The 14,513-nt window shown below is 41.6% G+C and overlaps 1 pseudogene across 1 annotated transcript; it reads left to right on the top strand.

Annotated features, from left to right (window-relative positions):
• Window positions 1-4,898: 4,898 nt before the first annotated feature.
• LOC308370424 (multidrug and toxin extrusion protein 1-like) lies at window positions 4,899-10,630 on the top strand (annotated as a pseudogene). Its single transcript has 13 exons — window positions 4,899-5,030; window positions 5,414-5,482; window positions 5,850-5,998; window positions 6,420-6,429; window positions 6,528-6,572; window positions 6,687-6,777; window positions 8,771-8,861; window positions 9,024-9,113; window positions 9,214-9,283; window positions 9,645-9,777; window positions 9,891-9,985; window positions 10,131-10,217; window positions 10,395-10,630. The product of its transcript is annotated as a multidrug and toxin extrusion protein 1-like (transcript).
• The last annotated feature ends 3,883 nt before the right edge of the window (window positions 10,631-14,513 follow it).

The raw sequence follows: 14,513 nt of genomic DNA on the forward strand, positions 1-14,513 counted from the left end.
CTTCTTTCCTTTCTTCTTTCATTATTTCACTCTTCTTTCTTTTCTTCTTTCCTCCTTCCACTCTTCTTTCCTTTCTTCACTCTTCTTTCTTTTCTTCTTTCGTTCTTTCACTCTTCTTTCCTTTCTTCTTTCCTTCTTCTGCTCTTCTCTCCTTTCTTCACTCTTCTTTCCTTTTGTCTTTCCTTCTTCCACTCTTCTTTCCTTTCTTCTTTCCTTCTTTCACTCTTCTTTCTTTTCTTCTTCCTTTCTTAACCTTTGCATTTCATGCACTGGTATTTCCTTCAGGAAATGCATTTTCTAGTTGTCATGACGTCTTTCAAACTATTAGAGGCTATAATTGCTTATATCATGCTATTAAGCTGTCATTACTCCACATGACCTGTATGATGACTGCCATGACATGTTTATGATATTGCTATGTTAGTCCTATGATGCAAGGTTCAAGTGTTACAGAGGAGGACCAGAAATATCAGTCGCTTGACAGTCTTATAAACAGTAATTCTATTAAACAACTGATTTTCCTTCATCTTCTTCAGAGTAAACCAGGAAATCTCTTCTTCCTTGGACACCTGAGGAAGTGGCTCATTTGGCTATGAAGCTCTGCTGCCCCCCTCTGCTCAGCGAGGGAATTGCAAAGCCAACCCAGTCAACTTTACTCTGTGCGTGTTCCAGAGCAGGGTGTGAGCACTGGCAATTGATATTCACACACGCACGCACACACACACACACACACGCACACACACACACACACACACACACACACACACGCACACATATGAACACTCATAACCTTACAATTTTGTAATACTGCGTGTACAAAACCTCATGGAACAAATAGCAGAACTTTGTGTACACTTACACTTGAATTTAACGTTAATCTCCAACATCCTCACTGAGTTAATGCGCTGATTATGTGGTGTAACACGAGTATGAATATTCTTGTAGGTGCGCAACTGTTAACGTGGTTACCACAGTATTACAACAACAATAACAATCCTAGCAACAACATACATCTATTAAAGAAACAATAATATCTGTTAATGAGAACCCGAAGAACAAACCCCATATAATGCGCATATACATTTATTATAATTAGTAATATCTGCTTAGCATACAAGAGCCTATCTGCCAGTCAGGCATATCATGTGTGACACTGTTGCACATGGGGAATAGTTGAGTTGGCATCTGGCAACCTTAAGATGATTTACGGGAAATAGAATAAAAAATGTCTGTGACCCATCACAATTCTACCTTACATGGCATTAATTTGCTGCGGATGTGGATATTATGAAAAGTTGGCAACAGGAATCAAGCTCCTCTAAGTAAGCGTTTCCTATTGACTAATTGAAATATTGGTGTGGTGTGTAGGGCTCGATGATTGGCCATGCTTTGGACCAGAGACGGTTTAGCCATACTTTGGACCAGAGATGGTTTAGCCATGCTTCAGACCAGAGATGGTTGAGCCATGCTTTGGACCAGAGATGGTTTAGCCATGCTTTAGACCAGAGATGGTTTAGCCATGCTTCAGACCAGAGATGGTTTAGCCATGCTTTGGACCAGAGATGGTTTAGCCATGCTTCAGACCAGAGATGGTTTAGCCATGCTTTGGACCAGAGATGGTTTAGCCATGCTTTGGTTCAAATTGAGTTCCTACACACATGTTCATTTTGACCTAACTGAAATGTACCTAGAGCCTCAGAATGGTCCATATTCTTAGTAGTAGTACTTAGACTAGGAATCAGCATATTTATAAATACAACAGTGCTTTTCACAATTAGTGGTTAAATTAAACGATTGATCTCATATTATAAACAATTGGTCTCAAAATAGTAATAATGTAAGTAGCTTGGAGTGAGTTTTAAAACCACACAGGCTGTCCGACCCCTCTCTCTGGAACTGCAGTCTTATTTTCATTTTCATTTGCCATATTTATATTAAAATACTTTTTTTTTTTTTATGCAAAGTGACATGGAAAGTGTCATCACCTTAGGGCTGGGGCCTTGCACACTTCTACCAGGACTCTTCAAGTGATGCACTCTTGCACACTTCTTCTAGGACTCTTTCAAGGATGCACTCTTGCACACTTGTTCTAGGACTCTTTCAAGAATGCACTCTTGCACACTTCTTCTAGGACTCTTTCAAGGATGCACTCTTGCACACTTCTTCTAGGACTCTTTCAAGTAATGCAGTCTTGCACTCTTCCTTTAGGACTCTTTCAAGTGAGGCACTGCGTGCACATTAGAGGAATGCACACTTCTCTTCGGGCACGGTCAAGTGATGCTGACCTCAGAGTCAGGCTTACTCTGATAACAGTCATTAAGAGTCGTTAAGCAACTTGGGCCATGGTTACCACTAGTAGGGATCGAACCTGTGATTCAGGTTTTTTAAATCAGTGAAGCAGTGACGGGGTGGGGGGGGGGGGGGTTGTTTTCAATCCAGGTCAATTCAATTAACATAACAAAACCTAGGCCTGGTCAAGGGAAGGGGTGGGGGGGCTTTCACACCAATGTGGGCTTCTACGGCAATACACAGGGTCGAATACTGTCGTAAATCCCACATTTCATGCAGTGAGTTTAATAAAATAAATACTTTGTGTAATTCTCAACTTAAACAATGTTATCAAAACAAATACAAAACTGAAGCTTATTGCCACTGCCAGGGCAACCAGAAAGTTGTGTTGACAATATTACAACTCAATTCCATGTACTTGATGGCTGGTTTCCCTGTAATGTAACTAACCAGCCTGGTTATGACGTTGTTTCTGCCATAGCCCTCTGACGTTTGTAGCTCGCTAATTAATGGCAACTTCCCATGCTAGCTAGCGACAGCTAGCACGTTCAAATTAGTTAGCTTAACTTATCGGGAGCCGGGAGGACAGGGGATATCATTGCACAACAAGCTCAAAATCATATTTTCGATAGTTGATTTTCTTGTCATCCTGATGTGATCGGTAGATCCAGTAGGGTGAGCTAGGATAGCCAGCTGCTTAGCTGCTGCTAGCATCACTCACAAACGAACTTATAGATTAAACAGCTGACCGGTTAACGCCCACTGACGTTAACTTTGCTAGAGGTGATGCACAGGCAATCAATCGCCACATTATTTCGAGAAGTTTAGCTTTCGTGTATCTGTGTTAACTTGCGTGTGGTCAACCTTTGAAGTATAACTGTACGAATGTCTGTGCCCTTCTTCAGGTATGTTTATCCGGCCCTTCTTTTCTTTACCGGTTGCGCAGCAGTCAAAATAAAAGCCTATTGGCAACCGACTTTTACAATAATAAAATAAATAATAAAACCTGCGTTAAAATAATTGTCGGCGTTAATTAATTTATGAATTAACGCAAGATTAACGCGTTAACTTGCCCAGCCCTAAAAAATATCCTTCTTTATTTAAAAGGGGGAATTTCCGGTATCTGTCAGGGCCGGTGAGGCCAGGTAAAAGAAGTGAACTCAACAGCAGACAAAGGAACGTTAGAGGAGTTATTTAATAAGGAGCAGTAGGCAACAGAAAAGTCAAAAGGGAACTCAAAAATCCAAACTTCACAGCAGAGGTAAACGTAAGGTTCAGGCAAAATCCAGTCGTCAAAAAACAGGCAGAGAGGTTGGTACACAGGTAGGCAAAAACACAGGCAGCGGTACAAAAGGGACTTGGCTTGACTCACGTGGTAATACAAAAGAGGTTGGCAACAGATTGGCAGAAGGGCAAAAGTCTCCAAAACACTAGGCAAAGAACAGAGTCCAAAAAACAGGCAAGGGTCGAGAACAGGCTTGGTTGATAGTCCAGTGGTAGTCTCTCCAACAAGGCTCAGGAAAACGACGCGACAATCTGACACTGAATGTCAGTCCTGGTGTGCTTTTAAAGCCGTGCAAACGAGGAGTGGAGTCAGGTGTGGCAGAGCATTCACCAGTCATTGGGTGCCTCGTTTGTCAGTCAGGAGACAGGGCAGAGGGAAAACCTGGCACGGAGCACCTGGAACAGCACTTATACTCCAGATCACAGACTACAGAGGGCGTGAACCAGGCCGGGCTGTGACAGTATCAGCCCCAAACATGTGTCCACAAAAGAAAACAAACATACAGTAAATCACAAACACACTCTAAGTGCTACATTTAACTAGGCACAATTCTCTATTCAAGTAGGCCCAATTCTCTATCCACAATTCTAAGCACATTCTAACTATGCGCAGTTCTCTATGAACAATTGACTTGGCACACAAACTAGACACGTGTTCACACTTCTAAACACCTTTTTCCACTTCACCTAACCTCAGCAGGTAATTGTTTTTTTCGCTCATGCCTTCTCAATGCTCTCCCTCTGTGGACAGTTAGCCCATCTCTTTGTGGTTGAGAGGTTTGGGTCTGAGCTATAGATGGGGTTAGCACACGCTGTTCTTGTAAACATTCGGAGATGGACTATCTAACTGGGGCAAATAGAAAAAGGACACATGCTACAGAACAGGGTGAAATATTCAAGTTAATTGGTATGGCAATGTACTTATCAAGTTATGATTTATTAGGAAGAAGTGTGCCAGTGTCCGTTTTGGGATTTAAGAAACATTGACTTCTCTGAACAAGTCAGAGACTGGCAACTCAGCCTTGGGAAGCTGCTCTCTCCCTCTGTGCACACAGTTGATTGCTCACTGGAACTCCTTCTCTGTGATAGTAAAAACTCCTATCAGTGCTCTGGTTGTATGATTAGTTCATAGAGGACAAAGTGTGTTTCCTTTGTGACGAAGGGGCGGTCTCTCTGATCACCCATGAGCAGTATTGGTGGTGGAAGTGGATTATCAAAGTGTGTGTGTGAGTGTGCCTGAGCTGAGCTCGCTCAGTGGCTGGGGAGAGAGCAACAAAGAAAGCTGAGCATCCCGCCTGCGTTTCTGTCACACTGTGTGCTTCACCATGCAAAGTGGGTACAGGGCAAAAGCGGAGGAGCCCAGTGCCAAGCTGTTCTGCTGTGGCCCTCTGAGGCGCTGGGTCCCTCTGGCCCTCAGGGAGGAGCTCTACCACATCCTGTGCATGACCAGACCCCTGGTAAGAGATGGCGCTAAAACCATGTGATGTGTAGCATATCTCTGGTTATCTTTGCATTACAGTTTTTCTTTAGAATACAACTTAGAAGTAGATGTTTACAGTAATGAAATGATGTCTCGCCATGGTATCCGGGGTAAGTCTCCCTCACAGATGCTTCCCAGTGTTCAGTTCTCATAGTTAGAAGATGGAGGCTAAAACAAATATGAAGTTTAACAATAATCATTTTGTTGTGAAAGAATGAGTTATCAACCAAAATACCAAAATTGAGTTTCGGGTATACCTAATCTCTTAAATATCCTAAATATAGCCTTTTATACATTGAATGAACAGTTTTCTTAAAGGTCATGTGTATATCATAATGCATTGGATTGTGTACTTCCCAGATTACAAGTGTAACCACTTTAGCAACAGGGGGAGGACTAACCCTAGCATGCAACACTTTAATATCTCAGATATGGAACACATGTTTACCTGTCTTACAGTCATGACATAGCACAATTCCACTGTGTCCCTTTGACAATTTTTTTTTTATTTGTCTGCTATCTAAACTGCACCATGAATGGTGAAGCAGGTAAAAGCCTATTTTCAGAGACGTTTGCCTGTGTGTTTGTGTCTATGTATGCTATGTACTGATATTGAGCTGTTTTCCTGTTTGTTTGCGTAATACTACTACTACTACATTGAAAATATTATATATTATATAGCTGTTACTACTACTACTTATACTTAAAAAATATACAGCGATTCTTCAGAGCTTACAGACACTAATGAGAGCTTTCATGCTAAGCTGAGTGCCTGTGTGCTTGTTCCTCTGCTCAGACGTTTGGGGCGAAGAACCTGCTGCGTGTGGGGGTGATCCTGCAGAGGAGCGTCATCATCCTGCTGCTCTTTTGTCTGCCCTGCTGGGCGCTGCTGATCAACACCCAGGCCATCCTGCTGCTGCTGGGACAAGAGCCTGAGGTGGCCAGGTAACATACGCTGGACACACTGTGGATTATGAAACATGTTTGTGTGCTTGTTTGCTGATGTAATGCTCTGTCTTAGTCGCTAAAACATCAAGCAGTTTAAGTTTCCCCAGCTGTGAAAACAGAAAGTGTGTTTGGAAATGGACATCTGTTTTTTAGGGCTAAAAACAGCCAGAGTTAATTCACTTTTCAAGTCGTTTCGAAGGATGTCCTCTAAAATGAAGTGTGTTGTCTATAATAGATGTCAGACAGATAGTCAGTTTTGCCATATTTTAGCCATATTTGAAACAGGAAAGCCTTTAGGCCTCAGTTATTGCAAGGTCCAAATGGTTATTAGATTTGATTATAGTATGACTTCTTTCTTTAACATGACCTGTATGTTCTTTTATATGATAGTGGCATGTCATGGCATTAATACCTGCAGTTCCGGTAAGGTACAACACACATTTCTACGATGACTCAGAATAAAACTGGTGAAATTATGTGGTCACTTTTTATCTATCTTCCTTGTTTTTGTTTTTTTTAATGACAGGCAATCTTTTTACACCTCTTACTGGTGGCTTACCTACAGAATCAGGTATACTCCATGCTCAACGAACTCACTATCAGTCCTAAACCTCATTGCTATTTGTCTGTTGATGGAGCCCATGAATGTGTCAGATGTAAAAGCAGCTTCTTCCTGTGGCTGTAGGGTGTGATCCTGCCCCAGATGTACATGAGTGCTGTGGGTGCTGTGGGAACCTTGCTGATTAACTATATCTGTGTCTCCTGGCTGGACCTCGGTGTCGTGTAAGTTCACTGCTCACGGATACAACAAGCCACTGTTGTTAATGACAGTGTCACAATAGAAACTGTGTTTGAATACAAATTACATGTTTGAGTTTCATTCCCTCTCTCTCTCTCTCTCTCTCTGTTTGTGTAAATGTGTTTCAGAAGTTCTACTGCTGCCAACTCAGTCTCCCAGATCATCAGCTGTCCTCTTTTATTGGCTTACATACTGTGGAGGAAGCTGCATGTTAAAACCTGGAATGGTCATTTAAAAAGTTGGCACAGCACCACATCAACCACAGTCAATTCAGAATTCAGGTATTAACTTCTGTCAGTTACTCCCTAATACAGGGACATGCACAGGAGGGGGCTAAGGTTTCTCGGGCAACTGCCCGTTTGCCCCTCCGAAGGAAATATTTTTAAAAAAAATAGTATTACGGCTGCAGAACTTCATATAGGCCTAGATAAAATAATCGCGGAATAAGTGTCCAGGAGATGGGGGCGTGGTGGCGGCGTTTAGTGAGAAATTGAAGTGATATAGGCAAAATATGCTGTGACGACAAACGACGACGACGACAAAAATTAACGCGTTGCCCCTGTTTTCCAGGGCAGAGCAACTGCCCTTCAAAATTCCTGTGCACGTCCCTGCCCTAATATCATTAGGTTTCCTCCGGTAGGAGGTAACCTTTTGTTATTAGGTTTCCTCCGGTAGGAGGTAACCTATTGTTTCTGTTAGTATTATTAGGTTTCCTCCGGTAGGAGGTAACCTATTGTATCTGTTAGTATTATTCTGTTAGTACCATGGGAGTCAATGGCAGCCCCTAGAACCATATGGTAACTTTTTGTGAAATTTGGCACACTCATTAAGGACAGTCCCTTTTTCATTCACACCAAGTTTCATGGCTCTCATTACACCACTCTAGCGCCACCAACAGGTCAAAGTTGGACTTTTGTAACACACGCAACTTTTGAACCGTATGGCCGATTTTCAAAAATGAGGTACCATTGGATTCCCTGGATCAAGACAAATTAAACCCACCCGGCGTCAATTTCCGGTTATATAGATTTTCCGCTATTTCCGGTTTTATCAAAAACCTTTAAAAGCCTACTCCTCCTACAATTTTTGGCAAATCTTCTTCAAAATCGCCAGAGATGATCTTCAGACCTAGCCTCACAAAAGTTACGATTTAGAATTTTGATCCTCACAACCGTTTGTCCGGTACAGCCACTCAAATTCAGCAGAAAAGCGGCCAAACAGGAAGTGAAGTCATATGTCAGCAAATATTTGAGTGTATTTTGATTTGATGTGTTTAATTAGTCTTGATCAAGGGAATCCAATGGTACCTCATTTTTGAAAATCGGTTATACGGTTCAAAAGTTGCGTGTGTTAACACAAGTCCAACTTTGACCCATTGGTGGCGCTAGAGTGGTCTAATGAGAGACATGAAACTTGGTGTGAATAAAGAAGAGACTGTCCTTAATGAGTGTGCCAAATTTCACAGCCTTCTAGCACAGTATTGCATTTAAAATGTAATATCCCATTGGTAGGTGTGCAACATGAATCTAATGAGAGACACTTGGTGTGAATAAAGAAGGGACTGTCCTTAAAGAGGGTGCCAAATTTCACAGCCTTCTAGCACAGTATTGCATTGAATTGAATATCCCATTGGTAAGTCTGCAGCATGAATTTTTCTATACAGTGACAAATTGTCACAAAAATAAATGTTTCCCTAGTTCGCAATGTTTGGAGGAGGAAACCGCCATCGCTGCTTGCAGCTATATTTTTTAATTGGTTTTCATTTCAGAAGTCTCACTTGGTCACGTGTTACATCTCCTCTCAGCTTGAAAATTTAACATTATTTGTCAAACATTAGATTAGATTTTCACAATGTCAACATGACAAATCAAATTACAAATGTAACAGCATTTACTTGAGAACTATGTTCATAGAATCTCTCTGTGACTCCAGGGTTTCCCGGTACTTAAGGGATTTGTTCTCTTGTTTAGGTTCCTCTGACCAAGGGGCCACATGTGTTCGTGTGGGCAATGCACTGGGTGCAGGAGACACTGCAGGGGCTATCAGAACTTGCCCTTTCAGGTCAGCCCCCATGCTTCTGATTAGCCCTCATCAATGAAGCTGTTACACTCTGCCGTGCCATACTCCAGACTGTTCCATACTGCATAATGTTCCATTCTCCATACTGTTCTATACTGTTCCATTCTGTTCCTCAATACTGTTCCGCTGACTTTTCCCTAATCTAATGTCATCAACAACCATTTTAGCAGTTTTTCAGGGTGATATCCTAGCCTCCACAAATTCAGTCATTGGCTTTATTTTCACTTCTGATGGGTATGTTGCCATTTATCATTTGTGTTGAAGCTGTTCTGTCATTTAACATATTAAAAACCAAAGACAGTGCTTCCTCAGATGTGGTTTTAACTCTTTGCAGAAAAATTGCAGAGCAGGTCTCAGGAATCACCACTGTTTACTGTTTCTCACAGTTTTTCAATAATCTTATGGTGAGTGTTGCTCCTGAATTTTTAGGGGGGTGTCTTAGGCTCAAAACTCTCCAAAACTTGTGAAACCTTGTAATTGAGTCACATATCTCTGTAAAATCAGACTGAGTGCTGCCGGAATATTTGGTTACATTTTATACGTTTGCTGAATATGATTAAGAAATGATATGATATATTTCCATCCTTGCACAGCTCTTAATTTGTCAGACTTGGGTGATACAACTTAAATGTTTTATACCAAAATGAGCATTTCTAACCACTGAGAACAACTGAGGAGAAGAGTAGTGTCCATGTACGTGCCCTGTGTACCCAGGTATTAGTATGTGTGAGTAGCTCATGTGTCCATCTGGCTACCTCTCCCCAGTGTGTGAGCATGGGTATTCTCCTGGGTGCAGGCCGGCAGAGGATAGCTGACTTGGCCAATCTCTTTGGCTACTACTGCATTGGACTTCCTGTGGGCATTGCACTGATGTTCTCTGCAGGACTGCGAGTGACAGGTTTGATCCCTCCCTCTCTTTGGCAATGATCACCCCCAGAAATGTTCCTAGTTACTAGTTGACAGATTAACGGAACAGTATCATACCTGTCTCTCTCTCTTTAAACTCCACAGGCTTTTGGCTTGGTCTGTTGGTCAGTGTCTGTGTTCAGACGACATTCTTAATCACCATCATCTCCAAAATGAACTGGAAGATTATAACTAAGGAGGTATGCCTTATGTCTCTCAGAGTTCCTAGCATTGCATGTCAGACGAGGGAAAACACTACAAACGGACAGACTGTAGCAGCTGATTGGGTGCATGTGTAATTCACCATTTCACTGTGTTGATGTCGCTGTTTTGATGACATTGCAGGCAGTCGCACGTACAGGAGTTCATGTCTGCAAGCCCCTTGTGCCTGAACCTTATCCTGAACAGAAAACTCTGGAGAGCAACAAGGAGGTGGGTGTTTATCTCTGATGTAACACCTCCATGAACTATACAACATCACAACACATCACAAACTTATTTTCACATGGAATATTTTTAAGAGATATTTGTTAAACTGTGTTCAGTAAATACACCACTTCTATTTCATAATGAAACACAGTTTAATAATATATGAACACTTTGAGTCAGGCAGAGAACGGCCATGGGTCTTTGGTCCATCAGGGGCAGGAAGGGCTGAGGGCTCAGGGCAGTGAGAGGCAGCAGCCTGCAGCTCTGCTCTCCTCCTCTCAGCTCCTGCTCAGGAGAGGCCTCACCGCACTGGCTGCCCTCCTCCTCCTCGCTGTGGGAGTCACAGAGGCTCCTGGGGCTCAAGAACCAACGTCACCACAGAGGCTGGTAACTGGACCACTGCCTTTGCCACCTGAGGATGTGGCTCATTTGGCTATGAAGCTCTGCTGCCCCCCTCTGCTCAGTGAGGGAATTGCATAGCCAACCCAGTCAACTTTAATCTGTGCGTGTTCCAGAGCAGGGTGTGAGCACTGGCAATTGATATTCACACACACACGCACGCACGCACGTACGCACGCACGCATGCACGCACGCATGCACGCACGCCTGCACGCACGCACACACACACATATGAACACTCATAACCTAACAATGTTGTAATACTGCTTGTACAAAACCTCATGGAACAAATAGCAGGACTTTGTGTACACTTACACTTGAACGTATTTTCAGAATGTGTTGGAATGTTTTTCCTCTTCCAAAAATTGTCACTACCGAAACATCACATTTACTATAGTAAAAAAGTATTATTATTATTGACCTGTTCAGATTGTGTTTCCTTCCCTTCTCTGAAGAGTATTTTTACAAATATTTCTTGAAGGTTTTCACAATGAAATCCATAGAAATTAATTTTTTACCAAATTTTCAAGTTCAATTTATCTGTTTCGGTAGTGACTGCACTGTTTCGGTAGTGACTGCACTGTTGGATGGATGTTCATTTCTCTCCCAAAATCATCCAAAAGGTGCTCTGGGCCGCCCTTTAGTCCACAAAACACATTTATTTAAAAATGATGGGATTGAACTACTTACCATTTCATTTTGTCACTACCGAAATCATCTGGTCACGACCATATGTTTCGGTAGTGACAATTCTAGCTAACTTTAAGCATAAATAAAGAATTCTAGCAAGCACACGGCTAGCAAACACATCTTTGAAGAGGTGAACACACATACAAACATAAGATTTTCCATGAAACCCCAAAAGGTTTACTTAATTGAAGAAAACATGCGTTTCGGTAGTGACAATTCTTAAGGTTACACGTCGATTTCCAGACTTTGGAACACATTTATATAAAAACTATGGGATTTAGCTACTTACCATTCAACCATGAGGGACAGAGATGCAGTGTCACTGCATGGTCAAAAATGCAGAGTCGTGGCTAAAACACAGGCTCAGCCAATGGACTAAAACTCTTGTGTTTCGGTAGTGACATGAAAACTAGGGACATGATTTTTTGAGTATAGTAAATTGATTTAAAAATTAAACCCACAATAAATCTAAATATTCCAAGTTCTGTTTCAACCCAATCATAAAGATCTTTGAAATTAAATCATTGAAAAAAATCTAAAAAAATTGAAAAGTGTTATTTAAAGGCATTGAAATTTAGATGTCAGGGTTGGGGACAGCTACTTCCCAATAGAAAGTACCCTATAAATGATGATTTTGTATATATTTAGCTTATCACTATCTCATGTAATGCATTGGGTTTATATAGACCATAACATTTTTTATTTATTTTTTTCTGAACAAAAATGAAAGATTTTATTAATGATTAAAAAGGGGAACAGAAATTCCCCGTACACATCTGTATGTGAAGCAATGAATGTTTGTCCCCAGACTAAGAATGTCTCAGTGTATTTGGAAACATTAAACTCTCAGAGGGGACTTAGCACAGCCATGACTCAGAATCAGACACCACTAAAACAGCGGCATCTGGGTTGAATCAAACTGGATGTGCCTTTCTATTCCAGCAGTGTAACACTAGTTCAGGCACGGTACAGGTCAGAACTGCTGACTACCGCTGGGTTATAGACCATAACATTTTCTAATTAAATATCTTTGGACCAGAGATGGTCTAGCCATGCTTTGGACCGGAGATGGTTAAGCCATGCTTTGGACCAGAGATGGTTGAGCCATGCTTTAGACGGTTTAGCCATGCTTTGGTTCAAATTGAGTTGCCACACAAATGTTCATTTTGACCTAACTGAAATGCATGTACCTAGGGCTTCAGAATGTTCCAAATTCTTAGTAATAGTACTAAGACTAGGAATCAGCATATTTATAAATACAACCGTGATTTTGGTAAAATTAAACAATTTTTATTCATATTAAAAACAATTGGTCTCAAAATAGTAATACCATAAGGTTTCCACTTTACAATAAGGCTCCCTCTATAAAGGTTTATAAATGGTTTATAATTATGTTATACACTTTGTAGGTCATTATTAAGCCATTATGAATTAAAATCGCTGCGGGCTCACTATTTGGGAAAATCCCCATTTTGGCAACCCACTGTCTATCCCTTAACAGGCAATACTAGCCCATTGCAACCCCTTACCATTCTTATATCTGTTACTACCAGACCCGTAGAGATTACCCCCGCAGCCCCCGCACCGTGCCGTGCGTAGTGACGTGACGACATAGGTCAGAAGGCCACCGACCGGCACGAATAGGGAGCTTGAGTTTTGATATCTTGCCTATATGTTTGCTGGGGGCTCTCAGGGTTATTCTGCGGGGGGGCCTCACGTGTTTCCGTTACGGTACTGGTTACTACCCCACTCCTTTTGAACGTGTTCTCCCTATGTGTATGTGATTTGTGTATGTTGTATCTGGATGCTACTGGATGTCCTAAAATTAAAGTATCCATCCACTCAAGATCAAGTTACTGCTTACTACTCATTAATCTTATGAGTTACTAACATTTATAACTGGCAAAGGGAGCCTTATTGTAAAGTGTGAAACACATCACCATATATTAATCAGTTACTAACATTTATAACTGGCAAAAGGGAGCCTTATTGTAAAGTGTGAAAAACATCATCATTTATTAATCTGTTACTTACATTTATTACTTGCAAAAGGGAGCCTTATGATGAAAGTGTGAAACACATCATCATTTATTAGTCTGTTACTAACATTTATAACTGGCAAAAGGGATCCTTATTGTAAAGTGTGAAACACATCACCATTCACTAACTAACTAACATTCACATTTACCTAATATAAGTTGTCAAACTCTTTCAACTGATGCACTCTTGCACACTTCTTCTAGGACACTTTCAAGGATGCACTCTTGCACACTTCTTCTAGGACTCTTTCAAGTAATGCGGTCTTGCACTCTTCCTTTAGGACTCTTTCAAGGGAGGCACTGCGTGCACATTTCAGTAATGCACACTTCTCTTCTGGAACGTTCAAGTGATGCTGACCTCTTAAGGATCAGTCTCATAGTTTATAGGATTTGTGAGAGGTAATGGACAAAACGGGGATTGTACAATGGCACTGAGCTGCTCAAGAAAGCCGATTGAGATTGTATGCGTGAGTGTGTGTGTGTGTGTGTGTGTGTGTGTGTGTGTGTGTGTGTGTGTGTGTGTGTGTGTGTGTGTGTGTGTCTGTCTGTCTGTGGGTGTGTGTGTGTGTGTGTGTGTGTGTGTGTGTGTTTGTTTATGGAGGTTGTGAGGGACAGAGGCGGCCAACCCATGATTTGGGATGTGGGCGACTGGAGTTGGTGTTGCAGTCAGAATGAAGGGTGCAGAAAATATCCTTCTTTATTTAAAAGGGGGACTCTCCGGTATTAGCCCCAAACATGTGTCCACAAAAGAAAACAAACATAAATCATAAACACACTTGAAGTGCTACATTTAACAATGCACAATTCTCTATGTACATTCTAACTAGGCCAAATTCTCTATGCACAATTCTAAGCACATTCTAACTATGTCACACAGTGTTCACACTTCTAAACTCCATTTTCCACTTCACCTCACTTCAGCAGGTGAGTTTTTTTTCCCGCTCATGCCTTCTCAATGCTCTCCCTCTGTGGACAGTTAGCCCATCTCTTTGTGGTTGATAGGTTTGGGTCTGAGCTACAGATAGGGTTAGCAAACGCTGTTCTTGTAGACATACCGAGATGGACTTAAGAAACTTTGACTTCACTGAACAAGTCAGAAACTGGAAACTCAGCCTTGGGAAGCTGCTCTCTCCCTCTGTGCGAACTGTTGCAAGGATATAGCCTCTGATTG

This window comes from Sprattus sprattus, assembly GCF_963457725.1.
Source record: "Sprattus sprattus genome assembly, chromosome: 9".
NCBI classification, from domain to species: Eukaryota; Metazoa; Chordata; class Actinopteri; order Clupeiformes; family Clupeidae; genus Sprattus; species Sprattus sprattus.